The sequence below is a fragment of the Adiantum capillus-veneris genome, chromosome 30 (genome assembly GCF_014529385.1).
Source record: "Adiantum capillus-veneris isolate H3 chromosome 30, ASM1452938v2, whole genome shotgun sequence".
Lineage (NCBI taxonomy): Eukaryota > Viridiplantae > Streptophyta > Polypodiopsida > Polypodiales > Pteridaceae > Adiantum > Adiantum capillus-veneris.
Genome location: NC_140960.1, coordinates 13,261,679 through 13,283,092, shown reverse-complemented (window position 1 = coordinate 13,283,092; position 21,414 = coordinate 13,261,679).

The following is a 21,414-nucleotide window of genomic DNA, read 5'->3' as shown; positions in this document are numbered from 1 at the left end:
AATATGATCAGACAAAAACTTATTAAAAGAAGATATGATCATTGCCATAATGATAGAAGATAAGGCTTCACACAGTTAGGGGTTGTTGATCTAGATTAGAGTACAAGGGTGCAGAGCACTGGATAGTGAACTTGATTGGAAGATATAAGGAGCTGACAGTGTCTGTGTCTGAGTGGCACCAAGCCTAGCGACTGCGACTTAAACAGCTATGGGCTTCCAATTTCACTATATGAAGGTACTCATTAATCAAAATTCAACAAAACCTCTTGCTATAATAAAGCACTTAGATCAGCTGACATATGGCTCTGATACAAATTTAAGCAGGATTAAGTTTATGCAGGATAATAGACATGAGAGATGTTAGACAGGATAGCTAAAGTATAACAACAGACTCGTGAAAGATCTTCCAGAGTCCCATCTGCAAATGATAGGGTTATCATTAACTTGTTCACACAGTATTCCTCCCCATGCCTCTTCGGATGCATCTGAATATACAATAAGAGGATTGTTTGTAGGAATCTGTAAGGTAGGTAACTTCTGGCAAATGTCCTTTATTGTATGCACAGCGATAAACAGATTCTCAGACCAAAAGAATTCCTTGCTTCGCTCCAACTGCTTGAAGGGTAGAAAATCCTTTGCTAGGTGAGGATATTGTGGCGCTATCCATTGTAGACATCCTACAAAGGATTGAACTTGCTTACGATCTTGCAATTGATCTAGAAAATTCAGTAACTTCTTTAAAACATAATCTTGCATTTTGATACAACTAGAGAAGATCTCCACCCCCAAAAAAGTAGTTTGTGGTTGACAAAGGTCCATTTTCTTAACACTAGGTTGGTAACCTAAAAGGACATAAAAGTGTCCTTTCAGGGTTTTGAAGCAAACCTCCAAAACCATAGTAGATCCACTCATTTTGTAAAATCCTTTCATGAGGTTATAGTTCAAGGCCTACTACACATGGAAAAAATAAGAAACTTGTAAAATTTCTCATCTTTTGGTCACACCAAGCCTCCAAAGTTGATGGACCAGTACATTTTCATCAAAACAGTCATTTCTTACGTTTTGTTGCATAAAAATAAGATTAGGGATTTTTGTAGGACTTGAGATAAATTCCCTAGTTAACTTCAATGGGTTGGTGATCAAAACATATGATTGCTTCTCACTCACTATTTTTTGTTTTGCCAAAAGAAATAGGTACAAAAAAGTTGAATTTTTACCATTCTGCAAACCTATCATCAAAGTTTCTATAGCCACGCTCAATACAAATAATATATGCATGTTTTCTTAGTCCCTATTTTCCTTTAGGTTCATAAGGAGGCATGGAGCATGTCAAAAGAATAATACATCTCTTACCAAGGGGAATCTTGGGGACAAAGATGAAGTGCTAAATACAGCAAACATGAAAAAACTGGGTTCAACATTATGAGTTGTAGAATCCCATAGAAACTATTCAATATCTAGCCAAATTTGATCCTTATGACTAGATATGGTTACTACCTACAAAATGCATGTAGTTGTCACAAGAAACTAACAATATTGAAAAAGCTATACTTGAAATACTGGAATGTTTCGTTTTCTTCTATAATTGAAAAAATCAACCATCGTTGTCTACTATGCAAAATAGGGTATTAGGTGCCCCAAAACTCAAGGAATATTAGCTTTATGTTACAATATGCGACATAGAATATCAAAATTGCATTTGGATATCATGAAAGCCACCAAAAAAATCATAGAAGGGCTAAAATTGGCTAAAAAACAAGATTTGACAATTTTTGTAATTTGGTCATAACTTACAACTTTAACATTTATTTCTCCCTAGAAGCATCAAGACATGTTGAGGACTACTAAAGATAGTTCTCTAGCATTATAGACCTCATAAACATGAATTCTAGAGTGGTATAGTTGCAAAAAGTTGAAAAAAGCCAAAAATAGGACCCGTTTTTTCACACAGTTTAGGTTGTGAAATGTTGTGCAAGGACAAGGTTAAAGATGGAATTGATATTCCTAAAAAATGTCGAGTTTTTTTCAGCTCATGAGACAAATTTCAAGACAGATAGCACCTCAAAATCCATTTTGAAACTCTTGAAATAATTCAAGGAAAATGGTCACTTAACAGGACATAAAAGTGTCCCATTACCAACCTAGTGTTAAGACTAAGAACTAATCCAGTATTTTGGAGCTTTTGCACAAACCGCTTCGTATGACTTTCAATGTACTTAGTGTAGACAAGGATATCATCAATATATAGTGATTTTGTCCTCACTTCTTTGGTTCAGCATACCACAAAATCACATGAAGCATGGAACATATTGGCTTGCCAATGTGAGTGCACAATCACACCAAAATTAAAAATCTAGAAAATCAGTTTGCTGCAAACTGATTGGTCACAGGCTTTATGGGGGAAAGGGGACCACGTCAAATCCCTCTAATAAGAAGCCCAGGAAGAAATTTTCAGATAGTTGTTTTAACTATGACAAGAAGGTTCATGATGTTAAAGACTGCAGAAAGAAGAAAGCACATGAGAAGAGCAGTGCCATGAAAGCTTCTTAGAAGGAAAGAGAATCCGCCCAAAAAGTTAAGGTAGACCTTGAAGTATGGGCCGTTATAGAAGAGACATGTTCATCAGCACAAACTCCATTTTTTTATGATTCTTGGATTCTAGATAGTGGGGCATCCCCACATATGACTAGTAAGAAGGACATGTATAGTTATTGGAAGACTCTACAAGAACCCATTAGTGTAATTATTGGGAATAATGCAAAATGTCCAGCCAAAGGGTTTGTAACAAATTATTTTTCATCATTCACATGTGAAACCAAAGAAGTCTCTGATGTGTTGTACGTGCCTCAAATCAAGAAGGATTTTCTCTCCATTGTTGCAATCACTAATCATGGTCTTAAAGTTCATCTCAAGAAAATTGGAGCACAAATCTTGGATTCTGAAGGCAACACAGTGGAAAAGGTCGCATGGCGCAACAACCTTTACAACATTTCCACACTTACGGTCACTACATAAAAAGGTACAACTCAATTATGGCATGAGAGAATTGGTCACTTAAGCATTGCTATGCTAAAAGAGATGCAAAGAGCTGGGATGGTGGCACACATGCCACAAATGTTAGATATGAATAAATCTTGGGAATCTTGAACAATGGGCAAGCAACAAAGGAGGATGAGAGCAATAATCGAGCTCAGTCTCCTCTAGAGTAGATACATGCATATCTCTGTGGTAAAATTTTCATGTGTGCCTTTGGTGAATCTTTCTATTGATCATTTTTAGTTGACGACTTTAGTAGAAAGGTGTGGGTGTATTTCATTCGTGAGAAATCTAAAGCTTTTGGTAAGTTTAAAGTGTGGCAGAAACTTGTAGAGAATGAAAGAGGAATGAATGTTAAGAAGCTTCGCATAGATACAGGAGGAGAATTAATCTCAGATTAAATCAACATATACTGCAATGAGCATAGCATCAAACATCACCTGACTACTGCTCAAATGCCACGATATGCCAGAATTCTTTTGTGGAACTTTGCAATTGAATGGTGGTAGAGATGGCACGGTGCATGCTCAAAGCCAAGGATATGCCAAAATTCTTTTGGGCCAAAGCAGTGAGTACATTAGTGTGCATCCTCAATCAAAGATACACAAAGTCTTTGAAAGGGAAAAAACCTAGAAAAGCCTATTCTATGGTAAGAAGCCTTTGCTCTTGCACTAGCTGAACTTCTGGGTGTTTTTGTTATGCACATATTCCTGATTCACAAAGAAATAACTTAGAAGCCAAAATCAAGAAGTGTGTATTTCTCAGATGCAGTAAATATCCTAAGGCTTATAGACTCTATGATCTAGAGGAAAACAAAAATCTCACCAATCCATATGTGGTATTTGAAGAAGGACCATTTTCTCGTAATCCTCAAGATCACAATCCTCATGAAGAGGAGGGTGGTTTGCAACGATCAAAGAGAATATAGGTGCAAAGAAGAGCCTTCGAACACATTGTCAAAATGCTCTTATAATGGAAATTGTGGGCTTTGTGCAAGAGCCAACCTTCATTAATGAGTCTACGGAAAATCCAAATTGGAAGGAAGAAATGCAGTTAGAGTATGACAACATGATCGAGAATGACACTTGTGAAGTAGTGGATCGGCCACCAAAGGAGTATATGAAGGAACTGTGCAGGAGAGAAGAGGAAGGAGAAGAGCACACGACACATAGATATGGGTGGGGACACTCAATCAGTGAGCAGCCCCCTATACACTTATGCTATGTATAAGGTATACAAGTCAGTGGTGGGCACCCAGACTCTGGGCGTCCGGGCAAGGCACAGGCGCCTATACCCCAACAACCTCCCACTTAAAGGCGACTGTGCCTTTAAGCAAGGGAACTAGTCTAAAGACTACAAAAGGTGAGAGAAAATCGCTCTCAACCGATGCCCACTGGCTGGCTGTGATCGTGTGCATCCGGCTGTCCTGCTCCCATGTAATTCCATACACCACCAGACGTACCGCACACGTACTGCAAATATGTACGCAATACCTGCATATCTCCCTCATGCACTATGCCATCATCAGTCAACAAACGACTGACAACCCCAACTGCAAATGCTCCCACTGCAACTGCGATATCCGGTCTCAAGATCAGCATCTCATACATGAGACCACTGAATGCCGATGCAATTCTAGCGGGCCCTGCTGGCTCTATGGAGCATGCATCAACATATATGTCCCTGGCAATAGGCATCTCTTACTAACAAGGCGTGTCAGCCACATTCATCTTCTGACTGCCCGCAAAAGACGCATCAACCTGTCGTGCAACCTCACAGCAAACCAGCTTCTCTAGGTGTCTGCTGGAAGACATATCCTGCACAACTATATCCCCATGCTCACTGTCAAGCATATAAAGGAATGATTGCATAATCGCTAACGTCTCAGCCTCCTCTACAAATATCCACTGCAAACATGACCACTCAACCTGCTGTGACTCACTAGAGCTCTCATGCTCTAACTCCTTATGCATAGACTCTTGCACAACTTCCTCCTGTCGTGACTCACTAGAGCAAGAACTCTCTACCTGTCTATCCTACATAGAAGTATCTCGCACAACTGACTCTCTGCTTTGCTCAGTCACTAGCAAAGCATGCATGTCTGACTCTGTCACCTATCTGTGTGACTGCTCAAGTCGTGCCCCAATTGTGTGCACAACGAGCTCACTACTCTGCACTCCATGTGTAACATTAAATAGCCTAAAAACTTGTGTGTAGCGGAAATTAGCATGAACATAGTGGGCATGTCATTAGAATAGATTCCTAATGAGAATTACAAGAGTGCTTGGGTGGAGAGAGAGAGCAACAAAAAGCATAACACCTAGTTAGATAGCATCAACAATACTTTCAAAAGAGAGAGAAATTAAGCTATTGACAACAGTTGAGGACCGGATTTGCATGGAGCCGGTCCCCCCTCCAAAAGGCTTTGTATTATGGGTTCTCCCATCAAGAGAGACATTGTACAATACAATTCTTTGTGTTCCTTCAAGACTATCTAGTGCAATGAAGATGAAAGCTTCATGCACTAAGCAAAACACTTAGCAAACACAACATTAATTGTCCCCGGTCTCATACCCAAGACCCCTCACACCTTCGAAGATGGTAAGAGCTAGCAGGGTATGAGAGTAGATTGAGAGGAAGAAGGAGTATCTTACGAGAAAGATGTACATCTCCTCACATAATCACTCATATTAGCATAGCTTAGCTTAGTAATTATCTTGGTAGAGGAGATGAGCATGCATTGAAGCTTGTCTCTTGGTTGGATTTGCATCCACATGCCAAGAGTATGTCGATGTAGGCTTCTATCTCACAAGCTTGGAGTAGGTGATGAGCTCTCCATTAAATCTTGGGAAGAGATAGTCTTCTCTTTCTTCACACATGAGATTGTGTGAGTGTGTGTGTGATAATGCCTTGCAAATATCAGCCCCCTCTCTCTCTTGGGCGAGCTCTCTTGCTATTTTCTCTTGCAGGCTCCCCATTGGACCTCCCCAGGCTAGCCTATCACAATTAAGCAGCATAAGTGATAGCCTTCTGACATGTGTCCCCCTTTCCCCTTTTGTGAGAGATTTAGGTAATTTAATAATTAAACTAAACTCTCATTGGACCCCTTTGCCTCCTGGCCAATAGGAATCAGGCAAGCCATTGGGCTGCTGAATGCTCATTGGACCCCTTGGGAGACTGTCCAATAGTCATCTAGGAGACTTAATTCTCATTGGTTCTTTTATTAAGTGTTTTTAAATTAATTAAACTAGATTTACTCTAGCCTAATTCTCATTGGTCCACCTCCAAGGCCATCCAATAGGAATTGGGTACACCTTGTGGGCATCTGGCCTAGGGAGCTGACATGTGTCCCTCATTCCCTTTGTGTAAAGGGAGCTTGTGTGTGTGTGTGTGTGTGTGTGTGTGTGTGTGTGTGTGTGTGTGTGTGTGTGTGACTTTCTCTCTCATCCCCTACTCCCAAGGCTCACCCCCTCCTATGTAGGGATTTGAAAAGACTTTTTGGTCACACGCAAAGCATCCAATTTCCCCTAGGGTTGACCTTTGGACACAACCTTTGAATTTTGGAACCTTAGCATTTTGGAAGTCTTAATGGGCTGAACCTTAGGGTCTTTTTAGCCCATTGTTGCACATGGCTCTTTTGCAGATGGCCCCCCCTTTGGATCCCTATTTTCCCTCCTTTGGATCCCTACTGTGGCCGGTCTGCTAGCTTAACCAATATTCTAGCTTTTTCTCCCCTGGCACTTCCCCACATTAAATGATCAGTTTAATATGAGAAAATCATTTAGGAGAATTTAATATTCATTATTATGACATCTGCACATCCCTTACCTTTGATTTTGAAGATATAGATGATCTTCATGGTTGTTAATTGCCCGAGTCTTACCATACACCGAGCAAACTTTACCGAGCAAAATGAAAAACCAAGCGAGACCTTAAGTGTCCTTGGAAATCTCTACTCATCCTCTCTATCCACGAAAGGCTATTAATCAAGCCCTTGAAACGAAGTGGTTATAGAGAAGACATTTAAGCACGATATCTAAATGTTTCTTTGTTTTTTGCATCAACGCAGCATACATTCAGACAGAATACATACAGAGAGCAAAAAGGAGGCCGGAATGACTTCCTCTTGTTTGGCACTCTATTCTGTGTTACTTCACTAACATGGCATACTTTTGAACATAGCACAGGAAGAGGGCATACACGAGTCATGTTGAGGATCAAGAGAGTGGGGGGGCAATCGTTTTTACTCCAGAATTGGCATGAATCTTTGAGGATGACCATTGAAGTTAAAGGAGCTAATAACTCACACTCGTCACCTAGAAACAAAGTAGGACAACGATCACTAAGTAAGGAGATGCCAGGGCCCTCCGTTTAGAGGCAAAAGGAGAAGGCATGCTATTTGCGTAGGTCTGCTAGAAGGGACAATGTGGGAATGTGGAGAAAGAGTGCTTGCATGGTGGACCATGTTCAACCTATTGCAACAAAGCGAGAGGGAGAGAGATAAACGCGCATGGCAACGATGTTGCTCCTTCTATTGCCTTCGGCAATAACCCTCCTCTCTCTCTCTCTCTCTCTCTCTCTCTCTCTCTCTCTCTCTCTCTCTCTCTCTCTCTCTCTCTCTCTCTCTCTCTCTCTCTCTCTCTCTAACGTCAAAATTGAGGAGGGGATTGCTTATCAAAGGATGTTGGGTTGCAGGTAGGAACGACCCCAAGTTTAGTTAAATTGTGTACCTCACAAAAATACATAAAATAGTGAAAAATTTACCAAAATACCCCTCTAATTTGTGGAATGGGAAACCTATTCTTGATAGTGATCCTATTTAGTGATCTATAGTCGACACACATACGATATGTGATGTCTTTATTTTGCACTAATAGCACAGGTGAGCAAAATGGAGATGAGCTAGGTGTAACCATGCCCTTCTCAACTAACTCATGCACTTGCCTCATAATCTCCTCTTGTTGAGCTTGAGAAACTCTAGAAGGAGGTTTGCTAGGCGGTGAACTTCCTGGAAGAAGTTCAATTGCATGGTCATCATTACTTCGTTTAGGAGGTAACTCACAAGGGATGTCGTCAATAAAAACATCTTGAAACCCCTTGAGAAAATTGGATAACTCTAATTCCTTTTGGTTGCTTTTATTTTCTTTTGCTAAAGCATTAGGTTCATTTTGAGAATCTTTCACAAAAATCATGTAAACGGAAATAGAGCTCTTTATTGACTTGTTGAAAGCTGGTGTATGTACAATGGGGATAGTGTTACCCATTTCCTTAGCATCTATATACATGTCTTTTTCCCTAAACTTAAAGGAGATTCTCCTTTCAGGAAATTTAACATTGGCAGCGAGGCGGTCAAACCATGGTGCCCCTAGGATTACATCCTCATGCTTGAGAGGAGAGATAAAGAAGTCCTCTTTGTCCACATAGCTTTGAACATGAAGCCTCAATTTCCCGATTAAGGGAGTGACTGAAGCTTCTTGCTCCTTGAAAGCACTGTCTGCGGGTAGGACATCTCCCATCTCATAGGCTGGTATGCCTAGCTTGGTGGCCAACTCTATAGATATAAAATTGTGAGTAGACCAGGATCAAAGAGAATAAAAGCATCATGTTCTCTTAACTTTCCCCAAGCATGGCATAGAGGAGATCCTTTGTGGTGAGTTTGGTGAGTCTCCTCCTCTTGGATTTCAACCAAGGAAGCTCTAGGAGGATCTTGGCGGTTGTTCTTTTGGGGACAAGCGCGATACGCATGCCCTTGTTCGCCGCACTTGAAACACCGGTTATCCTTGCGATAACGCTCAAGCTCTTCAGGAGAGAGTTTATTTTTACCTTTGTAAACTCCCTTCTCTTTAGCTTTGTTGGAGTTGCCCTTAGGAGACTTTTGGACATTGTCTTTCCCCTTAGGCTCATTGGAACCCTTGTTTTCCGTGGGCTTATTATTTCTTTTAGCCCCCATTTGGAAGTTGATTCGAGAGGCCACCATAGTATGGTGTAATACCGCCGATATGGTACGTGACCTTTGGGAGTTGACATACTCCGCCATTTCTTCGGTTAAGCCCACACAAAATTGTTGCTTTTTCTCTCCAAAATCCAACTTTTTGAAGACAGTGGCTTTGAGTTGTAAGTCCCAAAACTTGTCTACATATTTTTGGATGGATTCATAAGGAGAGAGCTTTAAGCTTTGCCATTCGGTGAGTACTTTGTCTTTGGCATCGGTGGCCAAAAACTGCTTCATAATGGAAGCTGTTAAATCTTTCCATGTTCATGGAGCTTCACCGTTGGCTCGTAGGCTAGACCACTATTGTCTGGCAGACTTTTGAAAGTGCATAGCTACATGGCGTAGCTTAGAGGACTCCGTGAATCCCTCATCTCCAAACGTCGCATCAAATTGCTGGATAAAAGCCAAGACTTTGTCCGTAGCACCAAAGGTACCATCATAGGTAAGGAAAGAGATGCTCTTCCCTCCCTCTTTGATTTTCTTCAACTTGGACGACCTATTCCATGCGGCATAGGATTTCCTATGGCCTCTTCTTTTTGATGGTTCAAAGGTTGCACCATCACTTTCTTCAGAAGGTGAAGAATTTGAAGAAGGTGGAGAAGAGGGTGACCTCTTTCTCGCCTTTTTCTTGTCTTGATCTTCGTTGTCTTCACCATCACTTTCATAAGAGGAAGAGGATGAAGAAGATGGAGAAGAGGGTGTCCTCTTTCTCGCCTTTTTCTTCTCTTGCTTTTTATCATCCCTCTTTGAATTATGGCGTGGAGAAGAGTGTGATGGTCTTCTCCGCTTTGGTGGTGATGGAGAGCGTTTAGCCCGCCGTCTTCGTGGAGCCATCTCCGCCGAGGTGGCGGGAGACTCACTTCTTTCTCGTTCCTTCGGTGGAGGCTCTTGAGTTCTCCTTTGGGAAGGAGAGGCATCATCAAGAAGTAAATTCTTGAGCCCTTCGTATGGATTCTCTTCTTCTTCCCGAATTGGAGAGAGACCTCTTTTGGGAGTCTCACAAGGAGGCTTCCTAGGTGTTCTCTCGTCATGGTGATGAGCTTGGAGAATCCTGTGAGCACGGAGCTGCCGTTGCACTTAACTTTGGAGAGATGGATTGCCCATGGCTTGTTGAAGCCTAGAAACAAGATAGTTAACAAGCATCGGAGAATCATTAGTAGCTTGCTCATTAGCAAATCAAAGTTATCAACATTAATTTCACTCTCTTTACTATTGTCAGCCATTCTAACAACTTTTAGGTGTAAACTTTTTGGGTGTACTTTGGCGCTTCAAGCCCTAGTTGCTACTCCTCTTTAACCCTTCAGAAAAAGCACTCAAGCTACTGTACCCGCGGCTCGAATACCATTAATGGCAAGGAATAGAAGAGAGGGTCTTTCTACACCAAAACAGCACCGGCTCCTGTCAAGCTTCTAATAGCTCAATAGTGGTTAAGCCGTAGGCAAGCCCCATAGGACTCCACTATTAAGACCATAGCTCTCGACGATGATGCCCCGTTAACTGCACGAAGGCAGGCGCACTGCAAGGCTGAAAAATCCCTATTCTACTTACTCACAGGCAATTAATAATACCAACCATTTATAGCTAGCTTGAGGACCTCCCTTGTTGATCAAGAAAAGAGAAACCTTGTGCTTTGATACCAATGTAACATTAAATGGCCTAAAAACTTGTGTGTAGCAGAAATTAGCATGAACATAGTGGGCATTTCATTAGAATAGATTCCTAATGAGAATTATAAGAGTGCTTGGGTGGAGAGAGAGAGAGAGCAACAAAAATCATAACACCTAGTTAGATAGCATCAAAAATACTTTCAAAAGAGAGAGAAAGCTATTGACAACAGTTGAGGACCGGATTTGCATGGAGCCGGTCCCCCCTCCAAAAGGCTTTGTATTATGGGTTCTCCCATCAAGAGAGACAGTGTACAATACAATTCTTTGTGTTCCTTCAAGACTAGCTAGTGCAATGAAGATGAAAGCTTCATGCACTAAGCAAGGCCCATTTGCAAATGATAGGGTTATCATTAACCTGTTCACACAATATTCCTCCCCATGCCTCTTTAGATGCATCTGAATATACAATAAGAGGATTGTTTGTAGGAATCTGTAAGGCAGGTACATTCTGGAAAATGTCCTTTATTGTATGCACAACCATAGACATATTCTCATACCAAAAGAATTCCTTGCTTCGCTCCATGTGCTTGAAGGGTAGCAGATCCTTTGCTAGGTGGGGATATTGTGGCGCTATCCATTGTAAACATCCTACAAAGGATTGAACTTGCTTACGATCTTGCAGTTGATCTGGAAAATACAATAACTTCTTTAAAACATGATCTTGCATTTTGATACAACTAGAGAAGATCTCCACCCCCAAAAAAGTAGTTTGTGGTTGACAAAGCTCCATTTTCTTAAGACTAAGAACTACTCCAGTATTTTGGAGCTTTTGCACAAACCACTTCAGATGCTTGATATGACTTTCAATGTCCTTAGAGTAGACAAGGATATCATCAATATATAGCAGTAGGAATTCTTTGCAATATGAAAATAAAACCTCAATTCTTTCTTGACAGAGTGAGGGGTCTGGTTGTTGGGGTATAAAGCCCAATGTGGTCGCCCAGGTAAGTGGGCGGGCCGCCAGGTATGTACACATATTCTTTTGTAAAAACCTAATAAGAACTCACTATGCTTTACACATCACAATAGAGCAAGTTCACCTTATCGTCGTGCTCTTCTTCTCGCACTCTCTCTCGCATCGCACTTCCGCTCGTACTCCTTCAACTAGTATCAGAGCTCAGATCGAGGCTCGGGGCAGCATTTGCAGGTAGCCAGAGTCACCTGCTCAGGTTGGAGTGAGATTCGACAGGCGAAGACACGGCCCCAATTCCTGTGGGAGGGCTGAAGGGATCGGTGTTCTCAGAATTTCATTCTGAGGTCATCTCGGCCACCGTTCGGCTTCGACAAAGATCTGCGCAGGCCATTTTCGACTACGTGGTCTTGACGGGTGCAAATCGGACTCTGCAATTTTGGGGTTTTGGCCTACAAATATCTGCACTTCCAAAGTGCTGATTTGTGGCTATCTACACAACGAAGGACGGCTTACAGTTCTTGGAGGCGTGTCACATACGACACGGGTGCACCTACACACAGACTGTAGGCGACATCCACCAGTTCACCAGGTAGCTTGTGTTTGCTGCTTGATATTCGAGATTTTATCCTGACATTGCAGGTACTTCCACATGGGATGTATTGTCAGAGATGAAGTATGTCTATTGAGGGTTCGCTGGCTGTGAGTCACGCAGCAAACAACCGCCGCAGCGGTTACAGCATACATTGGGAAATTTGTGGATGTATGACTTTGTGGGAAGTCTATGTACTGTCAGATTTATTGAAGCCTTTGTTGAGGGTCGAGTGAGGTTTTATTGAGTTGGGGGATTCTCGAATGTTGAGATCCTTTCGGTGATACAGGTCTTGGAGCGATCCCTCGAGCACCCTTAGATAGGCAGCTAGGATGTATTGACTGTGAGTTAGACAGTTGGGATTGCATCTTTGCTTTACTGCCGTTGAGGCATTATTGCAGTCTATGCTTACAGGACAGTGAGAGACAGTACAGGTGCAGGACAGGTTTACCCACAGCTTACAGTGTTAGAGAGGCAGTGGTTTTTTGAGCTGTTTTTGGTCTGTTTTTTAGTACACTAGAGCCATTTTACAAAGGAGACTGTGCCGAAATTTTTGCAGAATCTGAAGCTTTATTGGTTCATTTGACAGGTTGATATTGGTTCAGAGGTCAGTTTACAGGAGAAACTCTGCCGAATTTTTCCCAAGAAAGTAAACTACTGTGAAGCGTAGCTATGGCTGGATCACAAGACACTGCTCTTTACAATATCAAGAATCTGGATGGAACCAATTTCCCATTGTGGAAGAAGCAGATTTGGCATGTGTTGGTACAAAAGAAGTAGATAAAACCTATAAAGCTCAAGGGGATAAAACCACAAGATATGGACGAAGATGAATGGAGCGAAATGGATGAATTGGCACTTTCTACCATTATGCTGACTTTGGCAAAAAGCGTTTACTTCAATGTAGCAGACGAGATGTCGGCTTATCAAGCATGGACAAAGCTGCGTGATCTTTATGAGAAGCAGAGTGCAGCTTCACAAGTATACTGGCTTAAGAAGCTTGTTGACTTGAAGATGAAAGAAGGGACACCTATGTCCAATCATCTGAATGAATTCAACACCATCTACAGTCAGTTGTCAGCTCAAGGTGTCAAGTTTGATGAACCTGTTAGAGCTATGTTCCTGTTGATCACATTGCCGGAAAGTTGGGAAACTTTTCGCACAGATTTGAGTAATTCTGCACCTCCAGATGGTTTGACCATAGCAGGTGTAGAAGGCAGTCCGATTACTGAGAAACCAACAGAAAGACAATGGACAAAGGCAAAGGAACAGCCTTAGTTGTCAAGGGAAGGACCAAAGAAAAGTACAAAGGTGGAAAGAGGGATCAGTCTCGTAGCAAGTCCCGCAGTGCTAAAGGCAAGAGTGACATAGAATGCTACCATTGTGGCAAGAAGGGTCACATGAAAAGAGATTGCAGAGAATGGAAAGCAGAAAAAGGCAAAGAGAAAGCAGAAGACCATGGTGAGAGGAACAAGTCCTCAGTGAAGATTCAAGAAATAAATGTGACAAACACTGTTGCAGAGGATGACAGTCTAGTGTCAGGAGATATCTACTTCTTGAAAAATACAATGGACTCAGCTCTTCTTACAGCATCTGATGGAAATGCACTGAGTGACTGGATTATAGACTTAGGGGAATCACTTCATGTGTCTCCAAATAAGGAGTGGTTTACCTCTTATGTGACCACTAAAGATCATGTTCGGCTAGGCAATAGGCAGACATGTGAGATCTTAGGTGTTGGAGATGTTCAATTGAAGTTTCAGAATGGCTCTTCTTTCACACTGAAGAATGTGAGACATGTTCCCGCAATTACAAAGAGCTTGATCAGCACAGGTTTACTTGATGATGCTGGCTACATCACCACTTTTGGACAGAATATGTGGAAGATATCCAAGGGTTCTATGACAGTAGCACATGGAGTAAAGTCTGGAGGACTTTACATGATTTATGTATCAAATGTCTCTAAAAATGTAATCAATGTAACCGAGCAGCCGAACGTTTCTTTGTGGCATAGCCGGTTAGGACATATGTCCAAGAAGGGAATGGAAATCTTGTCTCGTTCTAGTTATTTGCCTGGCTTGTCATTTAATGATTTTGAATTCTGTGAACATTGTCTGTATGGTAAGCAAACACAGCAACCACATAAGCATAGAAGCAGTAGAAGAGATACATAGTTGGCACTTGTTCATAGTGATTTGTGTGGACGTATGCCTAACCTATCTCTAGTGGGAGCTTCTTACTTTATGACATTTATAGATGATTACTCGAGGAAAGTATGGGTTTACTTTCTCAAGCACAGGGATGAAGCGTTTAGTGTTTTCAAAAAGTTTGTGACACTTGTGGAGAATCAGAGTGGCAAGAAGCTTAAATGTTTACGCATTGACAATGGTGGAGAGTATGTTTCAAAGGCCTTTCAGGACTTTTGTGAGTCAAAAGGTATAAAACGTGAACTTACTGCTCCTTACAATCCTCCTCAAAATGGTGTTGCTGAGAGGATGAATAGGACCATACAAGAGAAGGTCAGAAGTATGTTGTCTAATGCACAACTGCCAAATGGGTTTTGGGCTGAAGCTGTATCAACAGCTGTTCATCTTATAAATAGATCTCCTAGCAAGGTTTTGCAGAAGGATTCAGTGGCAGAGATGGTATGGTCACTCATACAAGCATCTCAGAGTCTTTGACTGTGAGGCATATACTCATGTTCCAAAGGAATTTAGGAACAAACTTGAGCCAAAGAGTAGAAAGTGCATCTTTCTAGGCTATGGTAATTCTGGTGAGATGGGGTACAGACTTTGGGATCCCGAATCCAGAAAGGTTATCCGCAGCAATGATGTTCACTTTAATGAAGCCAAATATCATTCTAAACTAGAGAGGGTTGAGGAGATTAGAAGAGTTTTCTTCCAAGAAGATGGACCTGCACGTGCAAGACAAAATGTCAGGGCTCAAGAGGAGCAAGGACAGGATAGAGTGGAACCACAGGTTGTGGCTGAGCATGAGCCACCTATTTTGCGTAGATCTGGATGTATCACGTGACCTCCTGATAGGTTTGTTCCATCTATGAACTATGTCATGTTGACTGATTGCAATGAGCCTTCATGTTACAAGGAAGCAGTGAAAATGAAGGACTCCAGGAATTGGCAATTGTCCATGCAGTCAAAGATGACAGCTCTGCATAAAAACCAGACATGGAAGCTAGTTAAATTACCACATGGCAAAAAGTCTCTACCTTGTAAATGGGTTTACACGTATAAGATCACCGCTCATGATAGTCAGCCAAAGTACAAAGCAAGGCTTGTTGCCAAGGGCTTTAAGCAAGAACAAGGCATTGACTTTGGTGAAGTCTTCTCTCCGGTGGTCAAGATGACTACATTGAGATGATTTCTTGCATTGGTTGCCATATTAGATTTGGTGTTGCACCAAATGGATGTCAAGACAGCGTTCTTGCATGGTGATTTAGATGTGGAAATTTACATGCAGCAGCCAGAAGGGTTTGTTGAGAAAGGCAAGGAAGATTTGGTATGCCAGTTGTTAAAGAGTCTTTATGGCTTAAAACAATCATCGAGGGCATGGTACCATAAGTTCCACAAGTTTATGCTTTCTCAAGGCTACAAACGTAGTGAGTTTGATCACTGTCTATATACAAAGAAGGCTAAGGATGGCAGTTGGCTGATCCTTATTTTGTATGTGGATGACATGTTGCTTGCTGGCAAGCACTTGGAAGAAATTTCAGCTTTGAAGTCAAAGATGGAAAAATCGTTTGACATGAAAGACATGGGTGAGGCAAGTCATATACTTGGTATGCGCATTGAGAGAGATAGATCAAAGAAGTTGATTTGGTTATCTCAAACAGAGTATATTGACAAGGTTTTGCAACGTTTCAATATGGAGAAGGGAAAGGCATTGAGTGTTCCATTGCCACCATATGTGAAACTTAGCAAACAAGATTGTCCTGTGTCTGAGGAAGAACAGGCTAAAATGGATAAGATTCCATATGCGTCTGCAGTGGGTAGTTTGATGTATGCAATGATTGCTACTCACCCAGACATTGCATTTGCAGTGGGAGTAGTAAGTCGATACATGTCAAACCTAGGCAAGAAACATTGGGAGGCAGTGAAAGGAATATTGAGATACCTGAAAGCTACAAAGAGTATGAGCATATGCTATGGGAGTCAGGAGCTAAGTGTAAAGGGTTTTACAGACTCAGATTATGCAGGTGACTTAGACAACCGAAGGTCTACGTCAGGGTATGTCTTTACATTGGCTGGTGGAGCAGTATCATGGCGTTCTAGATTACAAGATTGTGTTACTCAGTCTACTACAGAGGCTGAATATGTTGCAACATCAGAGGCATGCAAAGAATCAATTTGGCTTAATCGACTAGTAATAGATTTGGCAATCAAAGAAGAGATGCCTGTGTTATATTGTGATAGTCAAAGTGCTATGCAATTGGCTCGCAATCCAATTTATCACTCAAAGACAAAGCATGTGTATGTGAAGTATCATTTCATCAAGGAAATGCTCGAGGATAAGAAACTTCAGCTTGTCAAAGTTCACACCACAGAAAATCCTGCTGATCTACTTACAAAAGGACTTCCCTCAGAGAGCTTTGCGCATTTTTGCAAGCAGTTAGGTGTAGGGTAGTACATCACTTCTCTACATCTCTTGTATATTAGCTTGTATAGTAGCTTCTCTCACACTTAAAGTACCACATTGGACTTTAAGTGGGAGGTTGTTGGGGTATAAAGCCCAATGTGGGCGCCCACGTAAGTGGGCGGGCTGCCAGGTATGTACACATATTCTTTTGTAAAAACCTAATAAAAACTCACTATGCTCTACACATCACAGTAGAGCGAGTTCACCATATTGTCGTGCTCTTCTTCTCGCACTCTCTCTCGCGTCGCACTTCCGCTCGTACTCCTTCACTGGTTTTAGTCCCATGGGTAATATTGTCCATTCAAACATTCCTTGAGGGACTACAAGACTAGTTTTGTAGCGATCAGCAGGTTTTATTTTAAATTGTCAAAATCCGCTCTTTAGATCAAACTTTAAGAATACCTGACTATCCTTGATTCTGCGGAGTAGATCATCCTTTAATGGTAAAGGAAATCTCCTAGCTTCTAGCCAGTCATTGATTAGTTTGTAATTAATGACTAGCCGCTTCTTCCCTCTTTTTTGTTCAGAGTGATTATTCACATAAAAAGCTTGACATGCAAAGGCATTATTGGAGGGGACGATTTAACCATTTTTAAGTAGCTGATCAATTTCTTCATTGGAGAGCTTTGTGTCTTCTGAAGACATTCTAGAATGGGTAGCTTTCAATCCTGCTGGTTGTGGGTTGCCAGGAAGTGTGACCCAATATTCCTCTTTGTCCCAGAAGGCTAAAGGGTTTTCACTAGTTTGTTCAACCAGTTGATTAGCAATTGATTGCAGCTCATTATGATGTTTCCGTTTTTCTGCCTCAAATCATGCTAAGAAACACTCATTTTTTTTGTGGTTTGGGAAGTGTCGGCGGAATTACTCCCCCCAGCAAAAGAGCTCCACGAGATTTAGTAAGAACAGTATAGGATTGGTTTTCCAGGCGGAATCTGATAGAGAGATCAGGGTTCACAGTGTAGAGCGTGAGTTGAGAGATAATGTTAGCACCAATTGTTGGGTCAGTGTTAGGATGGGGATGAAGATAGAGAGTGACCTAAAACTTAGCATATCCCAAAGCCATCTTGCACAATGTAATTTTAGAAATTCACCCTCTAGTGTTGTTGGCATAAGAAACAGTGATACCATGGGGAAGCTCAGTGACCAAATGCTGAGGAACTATATTAAGTATGGAGCCTGATTTACCCTTGTAATTTTCTGTGGTAAAAGCGCACATTTGTAAGGCCCCCATTATGAGGAGAAGCCACCGTGCGTGAAGGAAAATCACTCACCGGAAACCAAAATTTTCACGGACAAGAATCAGGGGCCGGAATATTATGGCCGGATGGCGGCCGGAAAGTGGTCGGAAAACAACTGGTCGGTTGGTCGGTGGCCGGTAGTCAATGGCCGATGGCCGGTGGTCGGTAGTCAATGGTCGATGGCCGGTGGTCGGAAGTCAATGGCCGGTGGCCGGTGGCCGAATTCAAAAGCGGACTTGTCTTCTCAAGGGCGGCCACACATGGGCGGATTGGAGGGTCCGATTTGGACTTATTCGCACAAGGGCGGCTACACATGGTTGTCTCTCATAAGAGAGGGCATCCCTTTTGGCCTATAAAAGGAGGCCATTTCTACACACATTTCATAGTGTGAAGTTGATGCAACAAGGTGAGTGTGAGGTGGTGAGAGTGAAGCAAGGCGGGAGCTCTGTTAAGGGTATAATCCCTTTGTAAACTACTTCTTGTTTTGAAGTACTAAAGCCATTGAGTAGCTGCTTTCCCGTGGACGTAGCCCACATTGGGTGAACCACGTATATCGTGTGTACTCTCTCTCTCTCTCTCTCTACTCTATAATCTCGTGTATATAAATCTGTCTCTCTCCATTAAGTAATCTACTCAATTATCTATTTAGCTACGTCTTATTTCCTAACAACTGGTATCAGAGCAAGGTTTGCTCATAGCTAAATTATCTCAAGGAAAGGATTCCTTGAATTGAGTGGGAGTTATGGCGGAGGAAGGGAAGCTCAAGATTGAGAAGTTCAACGGCAAAAACTACCAACATTGGAAGATGCAGATTGAAGACTATCTCTGCCAGAAGGACCTCTATTTGCCACTAGGCGGTCTTGCGAAGAAGCCCGCAACAATGGCAGATGAAGCATGGATTGTCCTTGATCGAAAGGCACTGGGAACAATCCGGTTAAGCTTGGCGTCAACGGTGGCCTTCAATGTTTCGGAGATGAAGACCACGGAGGACTTGATGAAGTCACTTGATGGCTTCTACGAGAAACCATCGGCATCCAATAAGGTATTTCTTATGAAGCGCTTGTTCAATCTAAAGATGGCAGAGAATGGTTCAGTTGCAGAACACCTAAATGACTTTAACACAAACATAAGTCAACTTCGATCAGTGAAAATCAATTTCGATGACAAAGTGCGAGCTCTCCTTATACTATCATCTCTACCGGATAGTTGGGACAGCCTTGTGATGGCTGTAAGTAATTCTATCTCTGGCACAAATACTCTTAAGTTTGATGATGTGTGGGTGTTCTCCTAAGCGAGGAAATGCGAAGGAGAAGCACAGGAGAATCATCAAGTGCTGCACTATCAGTGGAAACAAGAGGAAGGCTTAAGGAGAGGTTCAAAAACCAAAAGGGTCGTGATCCCTCAAGGCGGAGCAAGTCACGCACAAAGTCAGTTCTTGAATGTTGGAACTGCGGCAAGAAGGGCCACGTCAAGAAGGATTGCTGGTCCAAGAAGAAGAAGGAGACAGAGTCTCAAGACAACAAGCCAACATCGGAGGCCAATGTGGCAGGTAAAGTAGAGCAAGATGCTCTAATTCTCTCATTAGACAATGTGTCTAATTCTTGGATAGTAGATTCCGGGGCTTCATTCCATGCGACACCACACAAGCAACATTTCCAAGACTACACCAAAGGTAATTTTGGGTATGTATACTTGGGAGATGATGAAGCTTGTGAGATTGTCGGCAAAGGTACAGTTTCTGTCAAAATTGCTAACGGAAATGAATGGAAGCTTAAAGATGTTAGGCATGCTCCTTCTCTTTGCAAAAATTTGATCTCTACAAGACAATTGGACGATGAAGGTCACAACATTGCATTCGGAAACAAACGGTGGAAGATCTCAAAGGGATCTTTGGTGGTTGCCAAGGGTGAAAAAGTCGGTACACTTTACTTGTGTACTGTTAGCACGCAACCTTCAGCTTGTGCAGCAACTACAGAAGTTGACAGTGCGGTGTGGCACTACCGACTTGGGCATATGAGTGCCAAAGGAATGCAAATCCTTCAAACAAAGAAGCTTCTACCAGGTTTGAAAGAAGTGGACTTAGAGTTCTGTGAAGATTGTGTTTATGGTAAACAAAAGAGGGTAAAATTTCAAAAATCAGGAAATGAAAGAAAAAATAAAAAACTTGAGTTGGTTCATTCTGATGTTTGGGGTCCTGCAAGTACACCATCACTTGGTGGCTCATTGTACTATGTAACATTCATAGACGATGCAACTAGAAAAACATGGGTTTATGTCATGAAGAATAAATCCGATGTATTTTCCATATTTCAAAGGTGGAAAGCCTTTGTGGAGAATGAAACAGGTACCAAGGTTAAATGCCTCAGATCCGACAATGGAGGCGAATATTGCAGCCAAGCTTTTGAAAGCTTTTGTGCTAGCAATGGCATTCGGAGGCAAAGGACAACCCCAAGGACACCTCAACAAAATGGGATTTCGGAAAGGATGAACAGGACAATCATGGAACGAGCACGAAGCATGCGGCTACATGCAGGCCTACCGCTTGAGCTTTGGGCGGAAGCTATAAGTACGTCTGTGTACTTAATCAATCGGTCACCCTCAACGGCATTGGATGGGGGAGTTCCAGAAGAGGCATGGACAGGTAAACCGGTGAATTATGCATTTCTCAAAGTGTTTGGGTGTGAGGCTTTCATGCACATAGATAGAAGCCTAAGATCAAAGTTAGATGCAAAGTCCAAAAAGTGTTTCTTCATTGGCTATGGAGAAGGAGACTTTGGGTATCGCCTATGGAATCCTGAAGATGGTAAAATCTTAAGGAGTAGGGATGTAATTTTTAACGAACAAAATATGTACAAAGATTACTTGGAAAGAAAACAAACAAAAGAAACAGGTGATGAGTACATGGAGCTTGAGGACGGTGAAGACTCAAGGACTGCAAACGGTGACAATGTGCAACAACGTCAACCAAATGAGGAGCTTCAACCTATTCCCCGAAGATCTACAAGAGCAAGTAGACCTCCAGAAAGGTTTGTTCCTTCCTTCAACCATATCTTGATCTCAGATTCTAGAGAGCCGGAATCATATGAAGAAGCTATGCAACATGAATCCAAAGAAGAATGGACGAAGAGCATGCAAGTGGAGATGGACTCACTACATCGCAACCAAACATGGGAGTTGGTTGAGTTGCCTAAAGGTAAGCGGGCACGTCAAAACAAATGGGTGTACAAGCTAAAGGAAGAAGAAGGTGGGAAGAAAAGGTACAAGTCTAGGCTTGTGGTAAAAGGTTTTTCTCAAAAGAAAGGTATTGACTTCAATGAAATATTTTC